The following is a 27,296-nucleotide window of genomic DNA, read 5'->3' as shown; positions in this document are numbered from 1 at the left end:
CAAAGCTTGTTCAATCATGTTTTTATCAACTTAGATCGAATTTTTGCTATATTTCTATGTTAACTTTTAAGGACACCGAGACCATTTTACATGCCTTCGTCTCATCACGCCTGGATTATTGCAACAGCCTTTTCACCTGTTTAACCCAAAAATCTATTGATCGACTCCAGAGTGTCCAAAACTCAGCTGCCAGGCTTTTAACCAGAACAAAGAAATATGACCACATTACTCCTATTTTAGCTTCATTACACTGGCTCCCAGTATGTTTTAGAATTGACTTTAAAATTTTATTGATCACTTTTAAAGCTCTTCATGGCCTCTCGCCTTGTTATATTTCTGACCTTTTAGTCCCATACACACCAGCACGTACCTTGAGATCCTCGGGCAGAGGTCTGTTGTCTGTTCCAGAGTCTCGACTGAAAACTAAAGGGGACAGAGCATTTGCTGTCAGGGCCCCGAGGCTCTGGAACAGCCTACCCGAGGAAATCAGGTCGGCTGAGTCAGTGAACTCTTTTAAGTCCCTTCTTAAAACATACTTTTATAGGAGAGCCTTTCCCGATCTTATTTGACTTTATTCTATCCCTTTTATTTTTATTGTATTTTACTAATTTTATATTTATCTTAAACGTGTAGTTTAGTCTTTTCAATGTTTTCATGCTTTTATCTTGTGTTGTTTTTGTATTATTGTCTCTTGGGTATTATTGTCTTTACACTTGTTAAAGCACTTTGTAACTTGTTTTTGAAAAGTGCTCTACAAATAAAGATTATTATTATTATTATTTTTTCCTCTTCCTCTTCTATGGACACATTTAATGTAGTGACGGCGGAATTATACAAGCAGAAGAAGAACAACGTGATGACGAAACGCGCTCTGTAGCGCTGTTTGTCTGTTGTCGGCTACGGTAGAAACATGATGTCAAAATACTGCGATGTCCATAAGAGGGGGTGCCCACGGTTATGTAGATAAAAATGGCTCATTCTAAGGTAATAAAAACATAATGGTTCATTATGTAAGGTCTTTATACACATAGTTATGGATATTATATTGCATTTCTGTCAATAGATCCTCAGAAATATTACACACTGAACCTTTAATTAAAATGAAACATTTACAAAAAAAACTATTCAGCCATGGATCGCACTGATACATAACTTATTCACAGATACCTCATCTAAAACCTGCAAGGCCCTGGTGGCAGGGCTCTACAGTGCGACCATTTTGCTCGCAAATGCCCCTAAAAATCGATACGTGCGAACCGGAAAAGCACAATGTGCGAGTAACTACCGTAATTACAACCTACACTGCTAATTGTTCAAAACATCCCGCACCGAGTAGCGGGCAGGACGCGACGCAAAGCTGGTGTCAGTCAAATAAGAGTTGTTGAAACTCGGGTAGGAATAAAGCCAGCTAGCCACCGGAGCACCGGAGAGATCCTGATGGGCGGGTCGCTCGATGGCCGCTTGAGCAGCTCGTTACAAAAACAAAGACAGATATCAGCAGCTGGAGCGGTGAGACAGAAGACAGCAGGGAGAAGGTAAGGAGGTTGTGGGTTTAGCTAGCTGGCTGTAAGCTATATCAGTTGGCTTTTGTTGAAACATGTTCAACTTTTCATAAAATCGATGAGCTCGTCAGTTTCATTTTTCGTCAACTGACCAATCACAGCCTGGATGGGGCAGGACATAAAAATGGTTTGACGTGCTACAGTAAACTTTCAAATGTTGAACTCCTGCATGAATGGTTCTGATTATTGATGAGATAGCAGCATTAACAAATAAAGTGGGCCATTTTTCTTGCACAAGGATTTAATGACTGAAAACATGAAACTGCTGTTTTGTCCAACTGTAATTCATTTTATACTAGTGGTGGGTGTATAGTAGGCTATACTATTACTTAAATTGACAATAGCCTACATATAATAAAACTGAATAATTTATATATTAACATACTAGTAGTATACTATTAGATTAAAATTTAACTTTTTATCTAATGTTATAATATTACACTAATACACTAATTAAAACTAGTTTCTCCTCCATGTTGTGGAAAGAGCCTCTGCAGTGGAAAGATGCAGATTTCCACTGCCAGTATGTGCTCCTTCTAGCCTCCTCCTGAAAGCAACATGTTCCCCTTGTTCTGATTTACTAAAGTTATTGTAACACTTTTCATTGGTCTTGTTGGGTGTGATGTGGGTTGTGTGGGTGCTGCTTGCGTATTGTGAATCTGTCCCTGGTTCAAAAACTACAAAAGCACCAATCACAGTAAAGTTTTTTGTGATGACTGATCAGTATTTTAAAAGCCATTTTCAGTGTCAAATCTTCAATACATCTGTTTCAATATTTTAAAAAGCTTTAACAAAATATTAAGACCAATGCCGAGGTGTACAGATATAAGGGTCTTCACTTCCAGTCCTCCAGTGGTTTCATACCATAGTTGAACACAAGAAGAAGGAGCAAACACGTAGTAAAAATGTGTACAGTAAATAGTAATAGTCTGTTACATTTTTCGCTGTGCTCCTAAATTTCTTTGTGTTCTCCTTTTTCATTTAGGAGCACATGTGCTCCTTGAGAAAAAGGTTAGCGTAGAGCCCTGCCTGGTGGTCTTGTCTTTCACAACTCCTCCCTTTCTCCTGATGACCCTTAGCAGTTTGGTGGAGTGCTTGTCCAACTGAGCCAAGAACTTTGTCTCCAGAGAAACTGTTGTGATTTGCATGAACTCGGCATTGATCTGAACAGCAGAGCATACAGAAAGAAGTTTAGAAGTTTTTAGATGGTGAAATTTTTAAACCTAGAAACACAAAACTGAATCACCAGCACAGTTTGAACAAATGATCTACTACAAAAACAAACAACATATTCTCATTAATGCATTAACAGTCTAAAAATGTTAAGCTGTAAACTATAAGACATTTGCTCACATGGATTGAACAGACATACAACTAAGTGAGTATGTCTGTATGTCTGACAGCATTTTTGAGCACAGTGCCTAGATTGGCTTCTAATGTACTCCTCATTTCTCCTCTGTAGTTGACATTCTGTATCATAGGAGAAAGGTGGGATTGGGAACACTTTTAGCCACTGCTGTGTTCTTAATGAGTTTGAGGAACAGCTGCTAAGAAGCGTGTCATCTGTATGTGAAGATCCTGAAAAGGAGTCTTCACGGTTCACGGCAATTGAACAGTTGCAATATCTGCCATGGTGCCCTGAGTGACAGAGACATAGGAAGAGGGAATGAGAGAAAAGCAGCTGTACACTTAATAGCCAATGGCTAATGATGCTAATTTTGATTTTTTTTTTTTTTTCTCCTAACCAACAGGAATAACCTGCGTGAATTTAATTTTAATTGTGTTCGACTTTAAGAACCCCTGTGTGCTTTATAAAAAAGGTTGCTCTGATGTCCTGAGAGGACAAAAATGTCCAGGCCAAAATGTAAAAAAACACTTTATCAGTCCTGATCACTACTTTTTGGAATGGGTGTGAGGGGTTTTTTTCTTGGAAGTTCAACCTCAGCTATTAAAGAGGTGATATTATGTTACGACGTAATGTTCAATGTGACACAAACACCAGCAATCCACACAGCTTTCTCATTTTTAAGGTAATAGGTTTCAACATTCCTCAGAATGTAAAGACAGATAAGCGGTATGAAAACCTTCCAGCTGTGTTTTCCTCTGCCGTTGTTGCTGCAGCGGTCTGTGTGACGGCGGGAGCAGAGGGCTCTGTGAGCGGGCGGCTGGCCGGCCTCACGCTCCTCCCGTGGGTTGGCACAGGCATCCCCCGCCGCCACTTGCGGAGCTCCTCAACTCCGAAAATATTCAAGCACATTTTTGTTTCGCCATCACTTCCCGTAAAACTGTCAATATTCACAGCTGATTTCTCACCTCAAAACTTCTCAGAAGTGGATTTAGTAATGAAATTACATACGAAAACTGTAAAATATAAAACTTTCTGTTGCTGGCCTCTGTCTGGTGCAAGCAATGATGATGCAGTGAATAGTGAGGATTCTCTCTGAACAATCAGCAGTCTGTCGTGTTTTCACGTTACGTTTTAGTATCCCTCAAAAAAGTACCTGGAAGCAGGTACAGGTGCAACATTTCTACAATGGAAAACCAAACAAAGGCGAGTCAAGCCAAAGGGCCTCCGCTCAGACTAGCTTGGTTTGAGGGCGTGCCTGACCCCGCTAGCCGCTTGGCGAGCTTTATGACGCGTTTTCATTGTGACGTCACAAGTAAAGGAAGTGAAGGGCTGGACTACAAACGAGGTGTTTTCAAGCGGTTCAGAGCAGAGTTTTCTGTGGGAGATGGAAACTCCCTTTGGGCTGGACTTTGGGCTTTTTCACTTTGCAAACCTGTTACATGCACAAAAAGCATAATACCACCTCTTTAATAAGTTTAGTGTGGCATATCGGGGAAGCTACATCCGAGTTTGACACTTTGGTAGAGTTAGAGAAAAAGAAAAAGATAGATACCTTTTTTATGCATGCATGGTAAATATGAAGCTACCACAAGCAGCTAGTTAACTTAGCACAAAACTGGAAACAGCTGGCTGTTTTTAGTATTTATGAACATATATGTGTGATAATAGCCCTCTTAACCCACAAAAAACATCCAATCACAAAGAAAAGCAATCTATAAATGATCGCTGAATTATTAATTGGGTAACAGACAAACGTATGCAGTGTTTCCCCTAGGATGGATTTCTAGCAGCGGAGGTGAAGTCTTTTTTTTTTGCGTGTAGTGCGTAGTCAAGTGCGCTGGAAGTGCTGAGCGAAAATCAGTCTATAAAATGACGCAATACTAAATGCTGTCCGATATCAATATTTTTTGTATTAATTTGAAAGGCCAGAATCATTTATTTTAAATAGTTATTGACCATATTTTATATTCATTTTTGGTTGTTTTATACTACAACAGGCAGCAAACTTTGTGTTGAAGCAGCCAAAGCTACACAGTTAACAACCCTGAACTAATGCATAAAAACTACAAAGAGAGACGAAGGATGGACGCGAGATATGTCCCATGTCCAGGTTATTATAAAAATAGATTATAATAATAACAGAGAGTGTATATGGACATAACGATGCACATCTGTGCTCATGTTTGTTTATCTGTCTGCAGAATCAGGACCTGATGTGGCCCATTCTGCGTCCAGACCTGCCAAACTGCTGCATTTATATAATGTGAATTTCTTTGTTCCTCTCTCTGAGCTGGAGTTCTTTTAAGAACTTGGTGGCTTGATCCAGATTATTATTAAATTGGTTGAATTTTAATAAAAGTGTGTTTATTCATGTAGTGTATCAAGCTTATTACTTCTATATACGCAAATCTGATATTAATATTTTACTCATGGATAGGGACATTAGGCTACTGTATGAATGAGCACTTTAGAGATAATGATAGTAATTATATACATAAACCTTTATATGGCTGGTCTGGTTGTATACTCAGGAAAGATTGTGTCAATGGAAGGATTTAGCCGGAGTAGTGGACTGCATATAGACAACATATTTCTGTGATTTTTACATGGTTTGAATTTGGTTGTGGGCCCAAGGGGGTGTATATAATGATGATAGAGAGTGATCAAGAGGTGAATTTGTGCATTATACTTTGTGAATTAAAGCAAGCCAGGCAGCCTTCTGTGTTTGAGAACACACGCTATTTTTTAATCGCCCACTAGAGGGCTGCAGTGTCACAATAACCGGCCTAGTTCAACGAAATGACTCAAAAAAAGATTAGTTCATTTTAATAAACGAGATTTGAAGTTTCGAGTCTGTCAAAAGAGTTAAACTTGCCAATTGCAATTGCAAATTAGAAAAGCTTAAAATGTCAGTGTTTTCCACAGTTTTATGTGAGCTTTAGATGAATGTTTGGTTGTGGTGGTCATAGTAGTCATGGTCGGGGGGGCGGGGGGTTTGGGGGTCCTCCCCCAAGAAAATTTTAGATTTTCCAGTGAAAAATATGTAATTTCACATCCCACTGAGACATTATTTTTACCATATCTCTAAACAAATAGTTGAAATAGCTAGGGCAGATAATAAAGAAACAACACCTAAAGATTAGTCTACTGGAGAGGAACTATACCCTTTAGATTTGGGGAAAGTAATTTGGTTAGTTATGATGCTCTCCACAGTGATTTTACATTTATGGCACAGCATGTTTTGGGCATCACCCCCTAAGCCTTAACAGCAGGAAACCCCTGTTACTGTAATATGACCTCAGAATGATTGTTCATGTTTGCCTTTTGTTTCTTAATTTTATAGTTTACATTTATCTGTATAGACATTATTAAAAATAAAAAATAAGCAACATGAGAAACCACCTCCCTTCTGAGATGCATTTTATTTGCACATTAAAATTAAAAAAGAAACGTCTCCTCATTAGCTTAAAAGGACTGGTTTGCATCACTACTTTGCTTTACTAACCTCAGCTCCTCCAGTCACCACCTCCTTTCTTTTCCTAACCACTTTTTCAGACTCATCTGAAACCTGAAAAATAATTTAGGAAAGGCTAGCCTCTGAACTTCTTTCCACCATGGCCTGCAATGAATTTGCTTCCTTCTTCACAGACAAAATTCAAACAATTAGACAAGCAATCAGTGCCTACATGTCAGTAACAGGATATGTCTTGTCCTTGTGTCCACTTAAAAACAATTTATATAGCATGAGATAATTTGATTCTATTAACCATAAAAACCTGGAGGACATAATACAACATCTGAAATGCTCCTCATGCTGCCTTGATATTCTGCCAACAGGTTTTTCCAAAAAGGTTTCTAAATGCGTGGCCTCAGATCTACTACAAATTGTCAACATGTCTCTCCTCTCAGGGTTTTTCCCCACAGGACCTGAAAACTGCAGTCATTAAGACACTCTTAAAAAATAGCAATCTAGACAGTTCACTAATGAGCAGTTATAGGCCCATATCAAATCTCCCATTTTTAAGTAAAATCATTGAAAAAGCTGTTTTTCAACAGCTTAGTACTTTCTTGGCACTAAATAACTGTTTTCGTTAAGATTTCGACCACACCACAGCACTGAGACGACTCTTGTTAAGGTCTTCAGTGACATCCATTTAAACAATGACAGTGGCAGAATTTCAGTCTTAGTATTGGATCTCAGTGCTGCATTCGACACGGTTGACCACAACATATTACTTGACAGACTTGAAAACTGGGTTGGACTTTCTGGCACAGTACTGAACTGGTTTGAATCATACTTAAAGGACAGGGACTACTTTGTGTCTACAGGTAATCACACAACTGAGCTGACAAAAATGACACGTGTGACAGGCGTTCCCCAAGGCTCCATTCTGGAGCCTCTTTTGTTTAACATTTACATGCTTCCACTGGCTCAGATTATGAAAAACAACAAAATATGTTACCATAATTATGCAGATGACACACAGATTTATATAACCATATCACCAGGTGACTATGACCCCATACAAGCGCTGAGTAACTGTATTGAGCAGGTCAACGATTGGATGTGCCAGAATTTGCTTCAATTAAACAAAGATAAAACTGAAGTTATTGTTTTTGGAGCCAAGGAAGAACGATTGAAAGTCAGCGCTCGACTTCAATCTGTAATGTTAAGAACCACAAATCAAGCCAGAAATCTTGGTGTAGTCATGGACTCAGACCTGAATTTGAGGAGTCACATCAAGACAATTACAAAGTCAGCCTACTATCACCTGAAGAATATATCAAGGATTAAAGGACTTATGTCTCAACCAGACCTGGAAAAACTTATCCATGCATTTATCTTCAGTCGACTCGACTACTGTAACAGTGTCCTTACAGGGCTCCCTAAAAAATCCATCAGACAGCTGCAGCTGATTCAGAACACTGCTGCTCGAGTCCTCACTAACACCAAAAAAGTGGATCACATCACTCCAGTTCTGAGGTCTTTACATTGGCTTGCTGCATGTCAAAGAATTGATTTCGAAATCCTGCTGTTAGTTTATAAAGCACTAAAGGGCTTAGGGACAAAATAGATTTCTGATCTTCTGCTTCGTTATGAACCATCCAGACCTCTCAGGTCGTCTGGGACAGGTCTGCTTTCTGTCCCCAGAGACAAAACTAAACAAGGAGAAGCAGCGTTCAGTTATTATGCTCCGTATATCTAAAACAAACTCCCAGATAACTGCAGGTCTGCTGAAACTGTCAGTTCTTTTAAATTAAGACTGAAGACTTTTCTTTTTACCATTGCTTTTAATTAAATATTTACACGGTGAGAGATGAGTTGGTAACTGTGTGATAATGGAGTGAGATTGAACAGAGTGAAGGAAGTGGTCTTAAATCTCGCGCCTGAGCGATTTGCAGGAACCTCTGTCCACCTGTAAACGCGCAAGTGGGTCCAGAGTATAACTGGACAAAAGTGGCCTGCAGACAGACAGGTCCTCGTTTCTGTGTGGTGTCCAAGGGTTTTTGGAGTTTCAGTGGACCCAAAGATTGCTATGGACCCGATTACAGACTAGCTAGAGAGAGTAGATTAAGTGTACTTCTCTGTTTATTCTCCTTTCAAAATAATTGTAACTCAATTATTTGCTCAACCCCTCAGCCTGTTTTTATTTTCCATTTAACTCTTTTAACCCTGATTGTACACTGCACTGTAACTTTTACTGTCCTGTTTTACCCTGTTTATTATTATTTTATTTTTTTTAATCCTGTTTTCATTTTCTATTTCACATTCTATTTTGTATATTTTTTCAATTTCCCTATGTTGCTTATATGTTTAATGTAAAGCACTTTGAATTGCCTTGTTGTTGAAATCTGCTATACAAATAAACTTGCCTTGCCTTGCCTTGCCTTGGAGAAGTTGCCAGTGCTGTATGTTTACATTTCCTAGTTTGCTGCTCATGTGTGGCCCAGGTACCCACAAGGACCACACTAGGGAAACAATGAAAAAGTTATTTTTATTCATATCTGAATACCTTGAGTTACATGTACCACATCTATGTCAACACTGTATTATGTTTCTGTAAGTCCAGTACACAGCATTCATAAATATAAATTTACCAATGTAAACTTGTTTCTCTTGCCCTGTTGCCAAAATCTAGTGCAACTTCACCACTTAACCACTGATGGATTTTATCTGCAAATACAACCCGTAAACACATACATAGCCTCTGTAGTGCTGTATCAACATTTATAAACATTTTTGTCTGACCTCCGTACATTTTCCCAACATCATTCATTTCTTCTTGTGGTTGTATATTTCATTGTTTTTCTGGCAGAACTGATAGTAGCACACTGTTTTTTTCTCATTTCCTTTTCATGTCCATTAAATTTGCATTTCAGAGACAGCATACATCTTATCTCATAGATCTGTTCTAATATTGCACCTTTTCTCTTTCACCTAAAAGAGGAAATTAAATCCTTTGTTTGCCTTTAGGGTCTTTGTGTTTGCACCAACAATATATAGAGATATATTATTTTTTATATAATTGGAAGTGGGAATAGTATCTATAGTATCTATTAGATTTAGTCCTGCTAAAGCTACACTGTACAACAGTTAGCTACAGTTCAAGGGGAAATTGACAATAATGATGAATACATGTACATTTAAGTAAATTTGTGCAAAAAAACTCTCCTAAATAAGTGAAGTAGAGTAACAAGCAATGATAGGTGAACTCTAAATTAAACACAGCGACACCTTCTCACACAGATGGTTTATCACAAAGCAGTGGCATCATAATCCAATGAATGGATTATAGTGATTAAATTCCAATTGTGGAGCTAAAAACAGACTGCACAGGAATACTCTAGACAAAAGTGTGTACTCCTGTGAGGCAGATCAAAATCCGTGCCCCAGTTTAGGATTCTTATCAAATTAAGACAACCCTCACTACTTCGAGCTTCACTTATCACTCCCAGAGCAGTCTTTTGATCTTGTCACCAGTTCACACATGACCTGCACTGGCCTGAATCTCTGTCAACAGAAGCCTTGTCTCTCCCGATCAACAGGGTTGTTTTTGACAGACAGACGGGTCTCCAAGAACCCTTGATTGCTGAAGCTGAGATGAATCTGCCAGTGTTGCACCATGACTCATAGATGCATTGGTTGGTCCAGAATGAAACCCTGCAATCTTGCTCCTGTCATGAAAAGTGACAGACCCCTTTGTTCAAGGGCAATGAGACTACCAAAACTCCTTCCTGTACCAACAACTTCAGCTCTATCTTTGGGACATGGGGGGCCATGTGTGCTATAAGCTGTCGGTTTGATGGTGCCCTGGGCACTGTGCGGGACCCCGGGATCCACTCGCTTTGCACAGAGTTGTCACTCTGTCAGAAAAATGTACCGCAAAGTCTTCATGAATGGTGCCTTCTGCGATATTACCATGTTTTTCATCAGACACGGTTCATCTCACGCAGTTTTAGGAACATGTTCAGTGGAATGCATGGGTTATGGGTGGTGTCAAAGGTCCTAATGACAGTCTTTGTAGCTTATCTTGATCTGTGAGCATTGACTGAACAATGTCTTCTATGTGACTTATTACGTAAGTATTTCCAGAGCTACACAATTTCTTCATCATTGCCTACTGAATCTGACATCCTTAATAAACTAAGATTTTCTGGTCGAGTAAAGTTAAACATAGCTTCAGAGTGAAATCAACTGGAAAAAACATAAATAGGTGGATTGGGGAAAGTAAAAGAAAAAAATTGGGGAGAGAAAGAGAGAGGCATAAAAAAGCCATATAGGAAAATGTTCCCACCTCTTGGTGCTGCAGTGTGCACCGTCAGATTCTTCACCCGGGGACTGTGGAGCACTTAACTCCGTGCTGTCGTGATTTCTCCAATTACGGGTGACAGCTTCCAATCCGCGTGGGAGGTGGATCACCTCTGGAAGTGCCAAGCAGAATACGAAGCGCACCACAACATTAATAATTCACCAGGGGTACATTCATATTCAGTCTAAGCGCTGCAGTTTGGGGCCCATTAGTGATAAAGCCAAGCAGACGCTCCCTTATACCTTTCAGCTTGATGTTCAATCGCAGGTTTAAAGCCCACATGTTTGATTTTTATGAGTTGGAATGCTTTTATTTCATTGCCCTGCACTACATGGGAACAAACTTGATGAGTGTTCTTAAGATTACAGATTAGTGAGGTACTCTGAGGTACTGCCAGGAAGTTTGCTATAGTGTTGGTTGCTGCTCATGAACACCCTGTAACAACTCATTCAGTACACATTGTTCTTAATTATTTCCAAGCAGTTGAGTGCAAAGACGTATGGAATAAGTGACAAGAACTAAAGAAGTTTGAAAGACTCACTGAATCGAATCAGCCGTTGGTACTGATGACTGCTAGCATCCATGCCAGACGGCAGCAGTGCTCAGCAAGCACATGGTGTACCCAACCAACTGCCTGGGCTCAGCAGGCTACAGCACACACAGCTTTCCATGAAAAAAACAACACACCTCTCCTGCAGAGGAGCAAAATAAAATGGGCTGAAACAATACAGAGCCGGCATGAAAAATGGATTGCATTTGGGAGCACAGGAGGGAAAAGCTGGAATGGAGGTCACAGCAAAGCAATGAGCCTCAGTCTAGACAAGTTTTTAAACAGCTCCGAAATGTAAGTCTAAATTATAGTAACAACACTTGCGAAGTTGACGTTTAGGAGGATGTACTGCACACCTGGGAGTTAAACTGGGATTTAAGGGAGCCTTTATTCATGTAGATTGGCAGGTTTGTGAATGCACGTGGGTGGTGGCAGCAATTATAGGATGTATTGTGTTTTATAAATAGTATATGTGAAGTCATTAATGATCTCCACAGGAAGCAAGTATGGAAGCCATATTCTAGCACATTACATGCAAGAATAATAGGTCACAATGTATCATTCATATTCCAATGTTTCAAAGTACAGTATTAACTTTCTTTATCCCTTTGAAATACCTCAGTATGCTTACAGCTATGCAACAGCTTTAAGCTCACTATTTCCTTTTTGGTGTTTAGTATAAGTTTAGTTCTGTTAGGTGTTACCATTGGTTATAATAGCATCTCAATGCTTACATTCAAGTGTGAATTTGTAAAATAAATAAATGAATAAAATCTTGCAATTATAAGCCTTTTTCACAGCAGCCATTTGACTTGCTAGTGCAGGAAAAGCAAAGGTGTTCCTAATAACATTAGTGATGGCTCTGTTCTGTTTAAGTGTCTCAGTAAGCTGTGACAGTGAGCCAGCATGCACAATACCAGGACCCTGAAACTGAAGCAGCTATTCATTTATTTTATTTATGGTAGTTATATTATTACTGTGATAAATCAAAGTTTTCTGTGGAATAGGTGTATGGCCCCTGCATATCGTCTAAAACTCGAGTTTCAACTTTAAACGCTAAAAGATTAAGTTTTGAAAACAACCTATACAACCAGTGGGTTACTACAGGTCCTGTAATGTGTATTGGTTTGTGTGCTAGCTAGATAGCTAGCTTGCTGGCAGAAGTTGACCTGTAGAAATATTTTGTTGTATTTCTGGTAACATGATTTGCAGCTCCGTTCTGGAAAGCATTAAGAATTGTTCCTCTCATTAACCTCTGTGTCTGGGAAGTGACCACAGAAGTCCAAATGCGATTAGCAAGAAGAATTTCCACTGTAGGTATGTATGACTTATTTATGAAACCTTATTGCTTAATGACAGATAATCTTGATAGTTACTAACAATTATTGTGACGAACGCTAGCAAGCTTGTTAGCTACATCTACTCTAAGCTATGGTGTACAAAGTTAACCCCCAATAGGAATGGCAGTCATTAGGGTTTTATCAGTGTCGTGCAATACCAATATTGCTTATTAAAGTTAATTTAAGTATTTTTCAACCTGGACCTTGTTTTCCCATGTTTTGGGGTCTATGGGACTTTTTTTTTTAATTGTTCCAGTATTGAGGTAACATGCTGCAGTGGCAGCAGCAAAACAGGGTTGCAAGGTAATCCTTGCAGGCCACTGACAGACTCAGATAGTTATTATAAGTGTCTGACAACATTGTGGAAAGGATCCCTACAAAGATAGACTTTTTGACCCAAAGATACATCCTAAACCACCCACTCCATTGATAAAACTGTAATTTTACCTCTCATAACAAAGGAGCTGCTAGTCTATCGCTGCCTCTGTCACTTTTTTTATGTGGTTTTGTGTAACTTTGTTGTTTTTGTGTGTTTGTGTTATTGTGTGCCAGGTTAATACTGGGCCACTTTCCAAAAAATGTTGTCCCAGTTAGTCACATGGACACCAAAACATGGGAAAATAGGGTCCAGGTTGAAAAATAAGTTAAAAAATAATCCTGTCCCATCCCAATCCCATGACAGAGTGAAAAAAGAGTTCCTGTCCCATCCCACTCCTGTGGAGGTGCACAAGCTCTGGCATCAAAGCTCTGGCACGTCTCTGACGTGCTACTAACAAGCTAACATTAGCTCGTCGACTCAGAATGCGCTAGTGTCTGAAGTTCACAAGGCCAGAGATACGGACAACTTGGCGGACGAGGCTGACAGCAGTGGTGCTAAGGTTAGCACAACAAGTGGATTGGCATGCAAGTCAGTCGCCCTATGGCGAGTGCTAATGACACAGCAGTGGACACAGTTGTGTATAAGATGAGGACCGAGTCTGTGGCATTTTGCCACTGTTGTAGGGTAATGTTATGTGAATGGAAACATCCACATCCATCCAAACTTACATCACACAGTCCACACATCACAGTCTGAAGCACCCCATTTTTATGGCTTGTTGTTCTATTAGGTCATTAGTGTTACCTACATTACACATGACTGTTATTTGCCACGACTGTATTTTCATTCATGCGCTGCCATTAGTATTTAGAGAAGGCAAATTAAACCATAATTGTTTGTCACTTAGAAATTAGTAATCATTGGTGAATGACTAGACATGTATGTAAAATGTTGATTTTTACTGTAACCAAATAAAAAATACCAAATCACTGTGTTAAAATATCTGAAAGCAAGTTTCTATACTAAATGCAAAAGTGACTGCCCAGAAGCTTATTGGTATTTTAATTCTAACCTGTCAGTAACTGGTACCAACTTAAGACCTTCTCTTGGTGCAAAAGTGTAGGCGATGTGTGTGCCCCCCAGTCCTGCAGCTTACTTTTAATTACAGAGCAAATGTGAGGAATTAAACATGATATATTCTCATCCACATCACACTCAAGGTGCATTTTAACAACATATGAGTGCCTCGAAAGTGTGTTCTGGAGCAGCCCGTGAATCCCTAGGCCAATAAACCACAAAGCTCCCTCACAACTGTCTTTTATGACATGAGCTCATAGCTACTTTTTTTGAGACACTGCAGAACAAACAACCGCTGTGATATCCTCATTCATCAGACCAGAGAAAGCCAACATTTGAGCACCCCTGAGTCACAGATAAGTGAATTTTGAAACCTTGTTTTGCTGTGAACAAACAGAATAAGTCATCCAATCTGCTCTAGTTTCATCTGAATGGAATCGTAGTAGTTTTTATGACAAATGCAACTCCACATTGGGAATATGAACACAGTTGGACTGGGAAAGAGGAAGCTTTCACACCAGTTGCTAAATTACATTTTTACAGCATGCAAGTTCCTCTTTGAACCTGCAGAGTATTTTTCTTGAAAAATTTATATTCAAAATATGTCAACCTGTAAAATCTACACAGATTTAAGGTTGTTGATTTGGTCCAGGCGTAAATCCTAAGACTATTAACTGATTGGTATTCATTGTGGTCAGAGGATGAAGCCTTCACGCTTTGATGATCCCCTTAGAATGAACTGTATCTTGGTGAACAATCAACTTTTACATTACATTTACTCATTTAGCTGAAGCTTTTATCCAAAGCAACAGCTCTGGCAATTAAACCCAGGTCTCCCACACCAAAGGCATGTGTCTTATTCACTGCACCATCGCCACCCCTTAACAATTCATCTAGTGTTATCATCAGTTAAATAATTTCATTTGTCCAATACTTTTATGAATTCATATCCCATCAGCCTCAGCTGGGCGTTGTGTCTAGTGCTAGTTAGCAAATGTTAGTATGCTAACAAGCTAAACTTTGATGGTAAACTTAGTAAACATTGTACTTGCTAAATATCAGCCTGTTAGCATTGTCACTGAGCGCAAGGCCAGCTTAACAGAGTAGTTAGCATGACTGTAGTGACTGAGCTAATGTCTTTGTCAGTAGCAGGGATCTCAAGTTTTATCAAAAGTTTGGAGTGAGATAACGCCTGTTAGAGGAGGAGCCACTCAAATATTTGCAGCATCAGCCCCTCGGCCCAGCCAAAAAGTTTTTACTAGCAGTTAAATTTTACCTATAGTTATATATAGATAGAGACCCGAACAAATAGAAATTATAACAATAGGTAAATCTGATAAAAGTTTATTTAAATATATAATCTTATATTTCAAAAATACAAATGTATCAAAAATAAAAAGAAATTTGGCCCCAAACAAGCCCACTGAACAGCAGTGCTCAATGTTTATTGTACACATAGGCCTACAGTAGGATGGCAGAACTTGCCCTACGCATGGATGCCAAGCTGTGTGTGAGAGTAGGCTACACGTTTCAGCTTATGAATGGTGTTTTGTGTTGTAAGTGTTTGTTGCACATTTTAATGCCTTGATGACAAGGTCTCCCACTTAAAGCCCTGTGCCTCAAGGCCAGCCATTTTCACCATCATGATGGATGATAGCTTTCTATCCAGAGCCAAACATAGAAAAACATCTCTAGTCCTTTCCTTAGTTTCAGGTAGCCAAGGCTAAGCCCAGTGGTGGACAGTAACAGTAGTACTGTACTTAAGTATACAGGGTATTTGTACTGAACTTGAGTATTTTCTTTTCATGCCACTTTCTACTTCTACTCCTCCACATCTCAAAGTGAAATATTTTACTTTTTACTTTATCTGACAGCTTATGTTACTAGTTAGGCTACTTTAAAAAAAAAAAAAAAAAGCTTTTTAAAGCTTATTTAAGCTTAAAAGCTTTACACACAAAACATATGAAGAGTTTAAAAAATAGGATGTTTTGATAGAATTTAAATTACTATATAACAGTTTATAGAAGTCCAGCTAGTAGAACCACATCATTTAGGCTAATTGACAGAAATAGAATTGGCAACTGTTTTGTTATTAGTAATTTTTCATGTAAAAACATTCCCAGCTTCACAAACTTGAAGATTTGCTGCTTTAACTTGATAATTCTAATGTATTTTTAATCATTTTGAGGTTTGGACTGACAGACCAAGCATTGTGAAGGTGTCACTTGGGGCCCTGGGTAACTGTAACAACATTTCTCACTATTTTCAGAATTTATTACAATCGATTAATGAAGAAAGTAATCAGCTGATTAATACATAACAGAATTAATCATTAGTTGCAGTTTGATACAAAATAGTAGTACCTCAACTAACTACATTAATGCATGAGGAATAACAATCTAATGATGTATAATAGTTATATATAATAGTATTCATCAGGTCTTGCGCTTCCAACTTCCACTCCTTGTGTGCACACGCATCCATGTTGCCTGGTAACGAACATGCTTGCAGCGGGATCACAGAATTTACCTGGAAACAACACATTTTAATTTCTGATCGGCTTAACGGCTTTGGCATTTAGTAGTAAAACACGGAAAGCTAAGAACTCGGCACAAAAATTATCATCCATTAATTGAATATAAGCTAGCAGCACAACTTCGAGGGCGTTATCTCATAACTTAGGCCTACTTTTCAGCGCGATAAATACAAGGTGTGGCGTGTGAGCATGTGAATCGGCTGAAATGCGTGTGTCTCAAGGTGAATGCGTGAGTTTGAGAGCCCTTGTCAGTAGTCTAAACAAGCTGTAGTGGAAACATGATGAACAAATAAGTGATACAGTATACATTTATGGTGTAGTTTGCTTAATTATTAATAATAATAATTTATTGTTTTAAGTTTTACTGGCCTGTACAATTGTACATTAATTTATTGCTAATGTCCAAATTTGACTTAATTCAAATTTCTCATTACATTGTTAATTAGAAAAAACAAACAACATAAGAAAGAGTGATTCATTTATTTCTCTCTGTGTGCAGCGTTACATCTCGCACACAGACGTTCATGTGACACACACTATTTCACATCCTCAAGCCAGAAAGTATTGAATAATTTGATATTGATAATCCTGTTGTTGTATTATTTGTATTCTAGTCACAGGTGCCTTACAGCCATAATCACAATGGCTCCTGCATAAAAAATCTGCATTGATTTGGTGCATGATTAAATTGTGTGATAACATCTAGACGCCAAAATAAATAGTACAATATCTCCATCACATTTTAAGGTTTAAAAATAAAAGTTAGCAATGCATTGCATTCAGTTTGCATACTGTGTGAGGCTAAATACATTTTAAAAAACACTACACCACACTGAGATGTTTCAGTGCATGTAAAGCTTGTAAAAAGAATCATTACTAAGTTTAAAGGAAAGTGATGACATTCGCCTGTCAGCAGGTGAGTGTGAGCTCCATGAAAGCCATATGACCTTTTCATACAAAGACTGCTCTCCACTTAGGAAAAAGTGAAAAGGGTGAAGAAATTGCAAGAGGAAGAAATATATTTCATTTAAAAATTATGAACTCCATATCAATGGTGGCTGCATAGCGACACCTGATTCTTAATAACATGATTTCTTCAAAGGTATTCAGCAAATCGCAGCACATTTACATTTCAAAAGGAGAAAAATTGCTTTCATTTCACTCACTGAGTATTTCCCCCCCTCTAAAGGTGACTTTTATTTCTGAGCGTTTTTTTAAGAGTTTATCTTTAAGTGGGTTTGTCACCGAGTGATGTCGCATCAGCATATGTTTTGGGCTGTCTCTGGAAATGTCCTTGGAATTCATCGCAAAGTAGAGACACAAATTGGTGGCTTTTACATAAATGAGTATTGGTTTAAACCTTTTTTGGGAGAGATTCAGAGAGGCATGACTACACATTTTCCGCCAGGGCAGCACCATTTTCAATGTTACTTTTTAAGATTTCACAGCATTTAAAGTTTCTTTTTAATGAGTTTTTTTTAAAATAGGCCAGAGTTTGCATGATCTGGCAGAGCCTATTCAACATTCAAATGTCAATCTTAGATCATGCTGCCAGTTCCTGTATACATCCTCACCTTGCATGGTTTTGTGACTTCACTACTGATTACACGTTGGCTCCACATGTTTGTGCCAACTGCCACACTTGAATTCACAACACACTTTCAAACAAGTAGCAGCACGGGTTCTGTGCATACCTCCTGTGATTGCTTGAGGTTGAAGGAGGTGTTAAAAGAAACTAAAAAAAAAAGGAATACATTTAAAAGAGTAATTAATCATCTTAATCACATGGATGCAATCCTCCACTTTGGTATTTGCCTCAAACGCCGTGAGCTGTTCATCAAAGCCAGCCATGTAGGTAATAACTTCCTCAGTGCTTTCACACCCTTCCTAAATTTGCATTTAGATCGCAAAATGATCCGAAGCAAGCTCTTCATAATGTCCATTCATCCCTTTCTAAAGCTGCAGCCATGTGGTATGGCATGCTGCAAGGCTGCGTAGAGTGATACAACAGTAAGTATATAAATGTTGATTGATTTGCACTATTGCTTGTTTCACCTTGTGTAGAATAAGAACTCCTGTTCTGTGCCTGAATGATGTTCACCATACTCTGTGATACAGTAAGTCCCCGTGTAAATGGCCCCAAGAGAACTTCGAGTGCTTTTATTGTTCTTGATAAATAAATATAATCTGATTTTGACCTATTGAAAGTGTTTAGAGAAGGAACAAACCAGATCAGAGTAAATCTGGAAGAATGCAAGCATGAGTAAACGGGCAGAATTGGCAAGCGGTTGGGCACAGAGGGGTGAAAAAGCACGATAAAAAACGCTTTTATGAATTAAATAATGACATCTTCACCATAAAGAGAAGCAAGCAGCTGCTTAGAGGGAGCAGTCAGCAGGGAAATCACCACTTTTAATTTCATCTCCGCCAGTTAAACACATGCGCCTCAGTTCCTCTTTTCTCCCGTACTCGCACAGACGCACACTGGGGATTCTGCGCTGTTCTAGGTCATTAGAGAAGGTCACAGTCATGGGTCTGTGCCAGTTAGAAGATTGTCTGAGATGTTGTACAATGTGAAAATAGTATGATGTGCTGCCGTTTGTAAACATGCAGGATACTACTAGAATGTGATGGTTTCTTTAGTTCTATATGCGTATTGTGCAGCTTTCTCCCCAGGGTAATTTGATAAAGTAGATCAATCAGGTAAGCTGTCTTATCTGCCGTCCCTGTGGAGCATTAGTCTTGATTCTCAAAAAGTGGTCACTATACGATTTACCTTAACTGCCAAGAGAACCAGGTTTTGTGAAAAAGGCTTATATTAGAGAACCTGTCTAACGTTTTTTTTTTCTGGTTTTCAAGAATGATTAGTTTTTTTCTGCTGTATACAGTACCAGTGCAGCGAGCTGGAAACATAACATGGACATGTTATCACCTTAAAAAGTTCATATTCGAACACATTAGCTTTTGGAGTTGGGTTTACAGTCATATAACTCTGTTTTGGTTTCCACCAACTCCTAGGGGAAATATTTTTATTTTTTAAAGCTGCTAAATGATCCACCATGCTCACCAGCTAACCGCTAACTTCATCTGCCAGCTGGGCAGCTAGGAACAGCTGCTTAGAAACAGCTGCCTTCTGCAGCTGGAAATGACGCTAATGAGAGCGAATCGAAAACAGTAAACTTACAGTTACAGGCTGTAAAACCAAAACAATTAGCTTAAAGATGAATACATAATCAAATAAATAAAGTAACATGCTGAGGTGTATTACTGAGTCGGGCCATCCTCTCTTGGTTTGTCACTACAAGCAACCCATTGTTTCTATAAAATATTAATTCATTAGATTTGATTATAAAGTATAGATAGTCATATTTTAGTAAAAATATATGTTGTTTGTTGCTGTTAATGCAAGTGCTTCGTTCATCGTAGCCTGTAATTCAGGACAACATGCAGTACATTTCAACAGCACTAATTCCATCAGTATAACAACAAAAGTACAGAATCCCTCTCTTTCCTGGAAGTCTTTTAAATTAAAAAATACTCAGGAAGTTTTCAGTTTCATTGACAGTAAGAATGCTGGCCATAAAAACAGAAAAGTAGAGGCAAATGGAAGTATACATAATTTGAATGAGAAATGTATTTGTGGTAAAGAAAGAAATTACTTTGCTGTTGTACTGATAGAAATGTACATTAATGTGAGGGAACAACTTATGGGTACACAGGCTTCCCCAGGTCAGAATCAGTTGCTGAGCTAAAGTAAGCCAAAGACACCCAGGCACTCTCCAAAACTGTAGTCCAGAATCTGTCTCTCCTCTGTGCTTGCTTGTCGACTGAATGACACAGCTGCCATGATAATGATGCACTGTTATATTTCTTATTTGAACTAATAACCTCAATAGACTCTTCACACATGTAGAGAGGGGTGAACAACAACCTTATTTGGACGCTAAGTGAATCTCTGTAGATCTAGGAAGGATAAATATCCCCAGACAGGAAGTCTTCTTCAGATTTGGTGTTGGCATTCTATGTGTTCACACGTTGTATGCGGGCACTGCATCTCCTTTGCCAGGCTCAATATACAATGCAATGTAAGTCTTCATCAGACCTGAACCTGGCTCACAATACAGTGTTTCCCATTAATTAACGAGACCATGGTGGCCCACCACAGTCTAATTTGCTCCACCATAGATTCAAAATCAACCAAAAATATTTTTACACATCTCATAATAACATTACAGACCTGTAATGTTGTGTTTTGTCCGCACTGCTGTGAGCTCGCACGCTCACACTCTTTGGCATCCGACTCAAGACGACCACTTTTCTTTTGAGGTAACTACAGTAACATTAACGGTCTGTCACTCGTTTGTGAGAAGGCGATTAAGCTAGCCCCACCTAAATTTGGAGTGCACGTGTATTACAGCCTTTATGGTAAATCTACTGAAACAGACCAGTGCGAGCTGACAGGCAGGTTAGCGACTTTATCCTGTCATTTTCTCTCTTTACAAAGACAAGTGCTGCAGGATAAGAGTCCTACCTGAATAAAAAAATCCCAACAACAATAAAATGTTTGAGAAATTACTTATTCTATTTTCTATTATTTGATTTAAGGTTGCTGGAAAAATATTAAATAAATTTGTTGACTTTTATTGACTCCCAGAGGGTCCGACGCCCACCCACCTTAGTGTCTTAAAATCCTGTGGGAAACACTGCAATATTTTCTTTAACAATTATAAAACAATTTACCTTTAGAGCCATTAGAGTACAAGTAATTTCACTACCCAAAAATGTTTTTTGCCTGGTCTTTATCAATGACCAGCCTTTGCTTGGTTGGCCTAGAGCTATATTGAATACTGGCTTTCTTTTGATAATACTGTATTTTAAACACGAGGGGGAAATAACATAACAACAAGCAAAATAACCTTTTCACATGGTATGGAAAATTGTTACTCAATAAATTGCATGAACATTTTACTACAGTTCAGAATTTACGTTTAATAGTTGTGTGATAAGATGTGCAAACCAATCTTGGTCCTGTTGAGTCACTGTGGTCCTCAATGTGATTTAGCCACTTCATTTGCATAGGTTAATTTCAAACAGCACCTCAAATTAGGCTTGAAAGGATAATTACTTAATATCCACGCTGCTCTCCTCTTCGCCCCCCTTCTGCCTCACTGCTGTATCTTTTTTCCACCCAGGTTATATAAATGTATCTTCCAACATCTAATTTTTCAGGCATCTGTATTCATGCATAGGCCAATCCAGTCTCTATTTCTTTTCTCTCTCCGTCATCATATTGGTTGGACATATCTTTAATTCACTCCCACTCATGTACTTTAGGGCAAATTGCCTACACAAACCAGATAATTTTCACAATGTACCTGGAGCCATCAACTGCAGTTTGATGGCACAAAGGGCAACTTCATTTCCATTCAGTCCGTGCACATGATTAATGCACACATACGTAAGTCCAGCGGGCGTGTTAACTTAGCTGCGGTCAGTGACAGTAATTATCTTTCTCTGAGCAACGGCCATGTAGCATTCAGATACAATTCCTTTTGAGGAGTCTACATATGTGGAATGAAAAGCAAACTCGGAAAGGAAAGGAAGGAAAAAATGAAACAGGAAATACAGTGAGTATTTGCACCGGGGATCCCTATAGCGTCATAGTTCAACGCAGTGGGGGAAGCCCTGTAGCTTCAGTAAAGGTAGGTATATGATATTTAATACAAAAGACTGAGTAAAGAGGTGGTTGGGGTGGATTGAGGGCCAGAACACAGACTTTGAACCAGGAGAGCGGTGTTCATGTCCCGTGTGAAACAAAAAGTCAACATTAAATATTTAGGGCCCAAGCACTAAATGTGCGAGGTCCCTATTGGTACTGAAGGGATTATTAGGGCCCGAGCATGAAACATGTAAGATCCCTATTGGACCAGCCCCCCGACAAAGTTCCACCTACGTGTACGTGTAATTCAGGCGGGCGTGTCAAAATTGCTTGCAAGCGCCCCCTACAGAGCAGCCCCCAGTTTCATCTATGTGTACAAAATACAAATTAGCCCGATCCACTTAAAATTTTTATTAACAAAAAAAAAGTTGTACAGAGCCATTGCCTAAACCCAACAGGAAGTCAACCATTTTGGATTTAATGGTCACTTTTGCTGATTTACAGCCCTGAACACATCGACATGCCAGTGCTCACTCAAAGCCATACCGCCACCTGCTGGCAACATAAAATGACACCTTTTACGCTATGATTGGCCACTCCTTGCAGGTTGGCCATATAAACTTCAAAACTGTCCCAGAAAACCCTTAAAAACACATTCATAAAGCCATGTTGTAAAACTTGTGGCGGTGGCGGTGGATGTGGTGGCCAAGTTAAACGCTTTGCAACTCAGCCGCCTCACAACTCAACGTGCTACATGTGCTAGGGCCTGCCCATCGCTGCTTGCAGCTTTAATTTTATTTAAGTTAGGCAAGTTACGTAAATTGCGTAAGTTACGCAAGTGATGTAAGTTAACTTACGTGTTAACTGACATACGTAGTTATTTTAACCCAAACCATGATGTTTTCCTAACCTTAACCGAGTAGTTTTGTTGCGTTCCATTTCACAACTTTATTAACGTGCTGTTTCAAAATGTCGATGTTTCAAAACACTAGCGTTTTATTGTGAAAGTGTAACCGGATGTTGCATATTTATTGTTGCTAAGAGCTGCTAACCTAAACATCTAAAAATGATGCAAAAGGCGTACCCAGGGCTAAAAAGGGACAACAAAGGGCCTTGACCAAGCGTCAATATTTTACGAGTCAGGAGTGAGAATGTGTTGATGCCACATGTGCCTAACAACATCACACTGGTGTGCTTGATGCCAACATACACCACTACCCAAAAGTCTGAAGGCTGACCAAAGTTCACTGTGTTGGCAAGAAAATTATTTGAACTTTGATTCTTCAGCAACCTCTGTGCAATGCTGAGCTGACTTTTGACATCTTCCACACAGCCAAAACCCGACTAGACTTGTGTAACAGTTTTGATGCTTGAGCGAGGGATGCAAGGGCTTAAATAAATGGCAAGCAAGACGAAAGGTCATGACCCTGTAAGTAATAGGACTTGTGGTATAGAGTACAGTACCTCCTGTTTCTTCTTCTTTTAGAGCCCTGAACTGTGTGAGATGCAGTGTTATTTAAAGACGAAACATTTGTTCTTTGTTTGCTTAAAATCGATGTTTTTTTTGCCTCATCAGAATTTACTCAAGCTTCAGTGCTCCTCACAATTTCTAAGGAATGTTCTTTATCATTCAGGTCAAAGACCCCCGACCTGTTTACAGTGACAGCAGGTAGCCACAACGAGGACTTCAATCTGGTTCCCCAAAGCTCTGAGGTCCAGTTCTGTGAACGATTGGGAGGCTCATGGTGCAAATATTTCATCATGTGGGAAGAGCTAATTTTGAGATCACTGTAATTTTTACGGTGTATTAACAATGAATGTATTGGTACAAATTCAAAAGAAATGTCACATTAGCCACGCTCCCCAGCGCCATATCCCTGAAGAAGGTAACTAAAAGCTTGAACAAAGATCTAAGCGAGCAGAGTTTATTTTTCTATTTACATGTGGTCGTCATTTCAACACTTCTCCTCCTCTAGTGTCTGTAACTCACTGCAAATGCTCGTTCAGAATTTCTTTCATCTGTCTTGTCTTCATCTGTGCAGCATTTTCCTGGTGTTTACTTTGCATAAGGCAAATGAGCATTCTCTTTAGCACTTGCTATTACAAAGTAAAACTTTGATGATTTGAACAAAGTTAAACGATTCTTGACTACAACATACTCCATGAAAATCTACCACATGGTGGTGTTGTCATTGTTAATATCTCTAAAAGTCAAACTTTTACAGCTCCTCTTTGTCCTGCTGTTTTTACAGAAGGGATGCGCTAGCCATGTCTCTGTTGTTAAACCAGTTTAACCTGCTGTTTAGGGCTTACAGGAAATTGTGTTGAAATACTGAAATACTGAATAAACAACAACATTGTTGTTTTTCCAAAAATCCTCACCAACTAAACATATGAAGTGAGCACTACAGCATATTGTACTGTTGAGAAAGGTTATGCCCAAGGTGGAATTTTTAGCTATTAAAAATGTCAATGGGGTTTTGAATCAGGTTTTCTTACTTTTGGAAAAGAATCTGAGAAGTTTAACTGCAGCTCTCCATAAAGAGCTGCTTTTTATTTTACATTTAGCACGCTATGCCTAACTCTGCAACTTGCCAGCATGAACACATAGGGAAGACCACCAGCATTCTGATTTACAGTGGCCTTTCTCTGAACTTGACCTGGAGGACCGTTTCAGGAGGTGTTTTTTGACTTATTGCAACTGCTCCTGTCTCATCTAATGAAGCACTGAGTTAGTCAAGGCAGAACACTGAGGCTGCACTTGCACAACTGTTTCATACATGCTTCACAAATACTGGCTCATTCAGCGCTGCGTGGCTCCTGAAGTCCAATCATATTCATACACATGTACAACTTGACAGTTCATTCTGCTAATGCACTCACACTAATGCCATTTGCTGACTTCCTGTTGATTTAACTAAGACTGAATGTATGTTAAGGGGGGATTAGTTCTCCAGCAAAATCCTCGTTGCTCCTCAGACTGTTTGAGTTCTCACACAAAAGGTAGAGCCCCTTCTGCCAAATCCAACTATATAACCATTTACTATTAATGATCGATTTCTTTATGTAAGCATGTCTGACTGAGCGAGGGGAAACCTGCAATTTTCCAGGAAAACAATTCAGAGCAGCATTATTATACTAACCATGTGGTGCACTTGGACTCACTTCAGCATGTGAAGAGTTTAAATTTAGATTTCATTCATTATAAGACACTGAATTTCTTCCAGTGGTCTCCAGGTAATTAGAGTTTGAGAAGCCTGCTTTAGCTCTTTAGCTAACTTCTTTTCTCTGCTTTCTCATTCTATTGGCTAGCTATCTTAACTTTTTTGTCATCATTTACTCCCCTGCAGGTCAGTCGAAAGTCCACTTTTTATGTCAGATGAATACACAGTGCAGCTGCATGTCTCTAAAACAAATAAACAGACCAGTTATCTTGAATCTTTAGACTTCTTTCTTCAATATAGAGAGAGAAAGAGAGACACACACACAGAGTGAGAAAAACAATTACCTCCCACTCACCAGTAGATAACTATTGTCTCTTTTAACCCAGGGACATAAGTCAGCAGTTTAGCAGGCAAAAATCATGTTGAGCCACCTTCAGCTCTCCCAGCTTTACTGGGTTGATACACACTTTATCACTCACCACCCCCACAGACACCATCTGCCCCAACACACATAAACATACATATAACCATCCAAAGACTAGTGTTCCCTGCATTGTTTTGGTCAGAAATTAAAGCTTAATTATTGTGTTTCAAAGAGTAACACTTAAAAAGAGAAAAGATCTGTCTTAATTTTATAATCATTAGAATAATTTAATCTCTTTCCTGTTCACCACCCTGTGCTTTAGTCTCTCTGGTTTGTTTGCTTCTCTATGTCCTTCAACAGGTCAATATCTTGCATCATGACCAATGCCTGCAGTGTAGGTGGACAGCCAGACCCCCAGGATGCGCTGCATGTTAAGGTGCCACTTAGCACAGGCATGGTGCCGCTTCTCTGGCCGCATATGTGCTTTATTCACTGTGCAATCAGAGTTTTGCTTGTCCAGGCCCTGAGCGCAGGTGGTCCATACAAAGCTCTTCATCAGGAGACAAGATGGAACCCAAATACTGAAAATGACCATGCCAAAGCCGGGATGGGTTTGCGTGCCTGGAGAATAGCAACAGTCATTTCAATTTGGAGCATAATAATGCAGTCGTCTGTGGTGGAGAGGAGCTTCAATGATGTGGCCTTATGAAATGGCTATATTTGTATTTTGTGCATTTAAAATACTGTATTGCGCAATATCACTTTTTTACATCTATAAAAATACACACATTCTGTGGGCGTCATGAACTACCACTCATACAAACAAATTCACTTTAAGTACACAAGTATACAAGTGTTTTCAGAGTGTTTGTTGCATTCACCAATTGTCTTGTATTTTGAATTCTCTCTTAGATACAAACAAAATTTACCAGAGTTACAGAGAGCGTCTTTTTCAAAGAGAGGAAAACATCATAATGATTTAATTTCAATCAGTTTTTTTCAATTGGACTTTCAATATGTGACCACATAAACTAATAAGTACTAACTATATATATTCTTGCGAGTAATTGTTGCGTAATACAACTACTTCGGATTTCTAACATCAGGACTTCAAACTCTGCAGTGTGAAATTTGTCTTGCTTGTGTAACATTTTTGGGAATAAAACTTGTCCTCAAACACAACGGAACAGGTAGACTTATATAGAAATTTGGTGGTGTTGATTATGCGCCTAAATCTCACAGACACCTCCACCTTATAATGAACACATGGCTCTCATCAGGTTTAAGCAATTTAAGTTTTTAATGTTAGAAGAGTTTGGCAAATTAACCTTCATTCAAACAAGACTCACAAGTAAAAGTAAGAGAGCTTTAACGTAAAAATTAGGGCTGGGCATGTTAACTCATTATTATTGCGTTAACACATTAATTAATTAACGGCGAAAATTATTTTATCGCACGTTAACACAGTTTTTATTATTATTATTTTGAAAGTCCGTTGCTCTCTGGCTCTGAATACACATACAGTCAAACCATGGGTCACAGGAGGGGTGGGATGTTGATCAACCT

General features: G+C 38.9%; 1 long non-coding RNA gene across 1 annotated transcript in view; it reads right to left on the bottom strand.

The window, feature by feature from the left end:
* Window positions 1–27,296, bottom strand: part of LOC123980612 — a 44,943-nt gene that overhangs the window by 4,161 nt on the left and 13,486 nt on the right. Inside the window, exons 2-3 of the long non-coding RNA XR_006827530.1 lie at window positions 11,263–11,413; window positions 10,707–10,833 (exon numbers count right to left, since the gene is read on the bottom strand). This is a non-coding gene — a long non-coding RNA (uncharacterized LOC123980612). The remainder of the gene's footprint in view (window positions 1–10,706; window positions 10,834–11,262; window positions 11,414–27,296) is intronic.

Source organism: Micropterus dolomieu, linkage group LG12 (assembly GCF_021292245.1).
Source record: "Micropterus dolomieu isolate WLL.071019.BEF.003 ecotype Adirondacks linkage group LG12, ASM2129224v1, whole genome shotgun sequence".
NCBI classification, from domain to species: domain Eukaryota; kingdom Metazoa; phylum Chordata; class Actinopteri; order Centrarchiformes; family Centrarchidae; genus Micropterus; species Micropterus dolomieu.
Note: the sequence above shows the minus strand (reverse complement) of the source record. Positions and strands in the feature narration are given on the sequence as shown.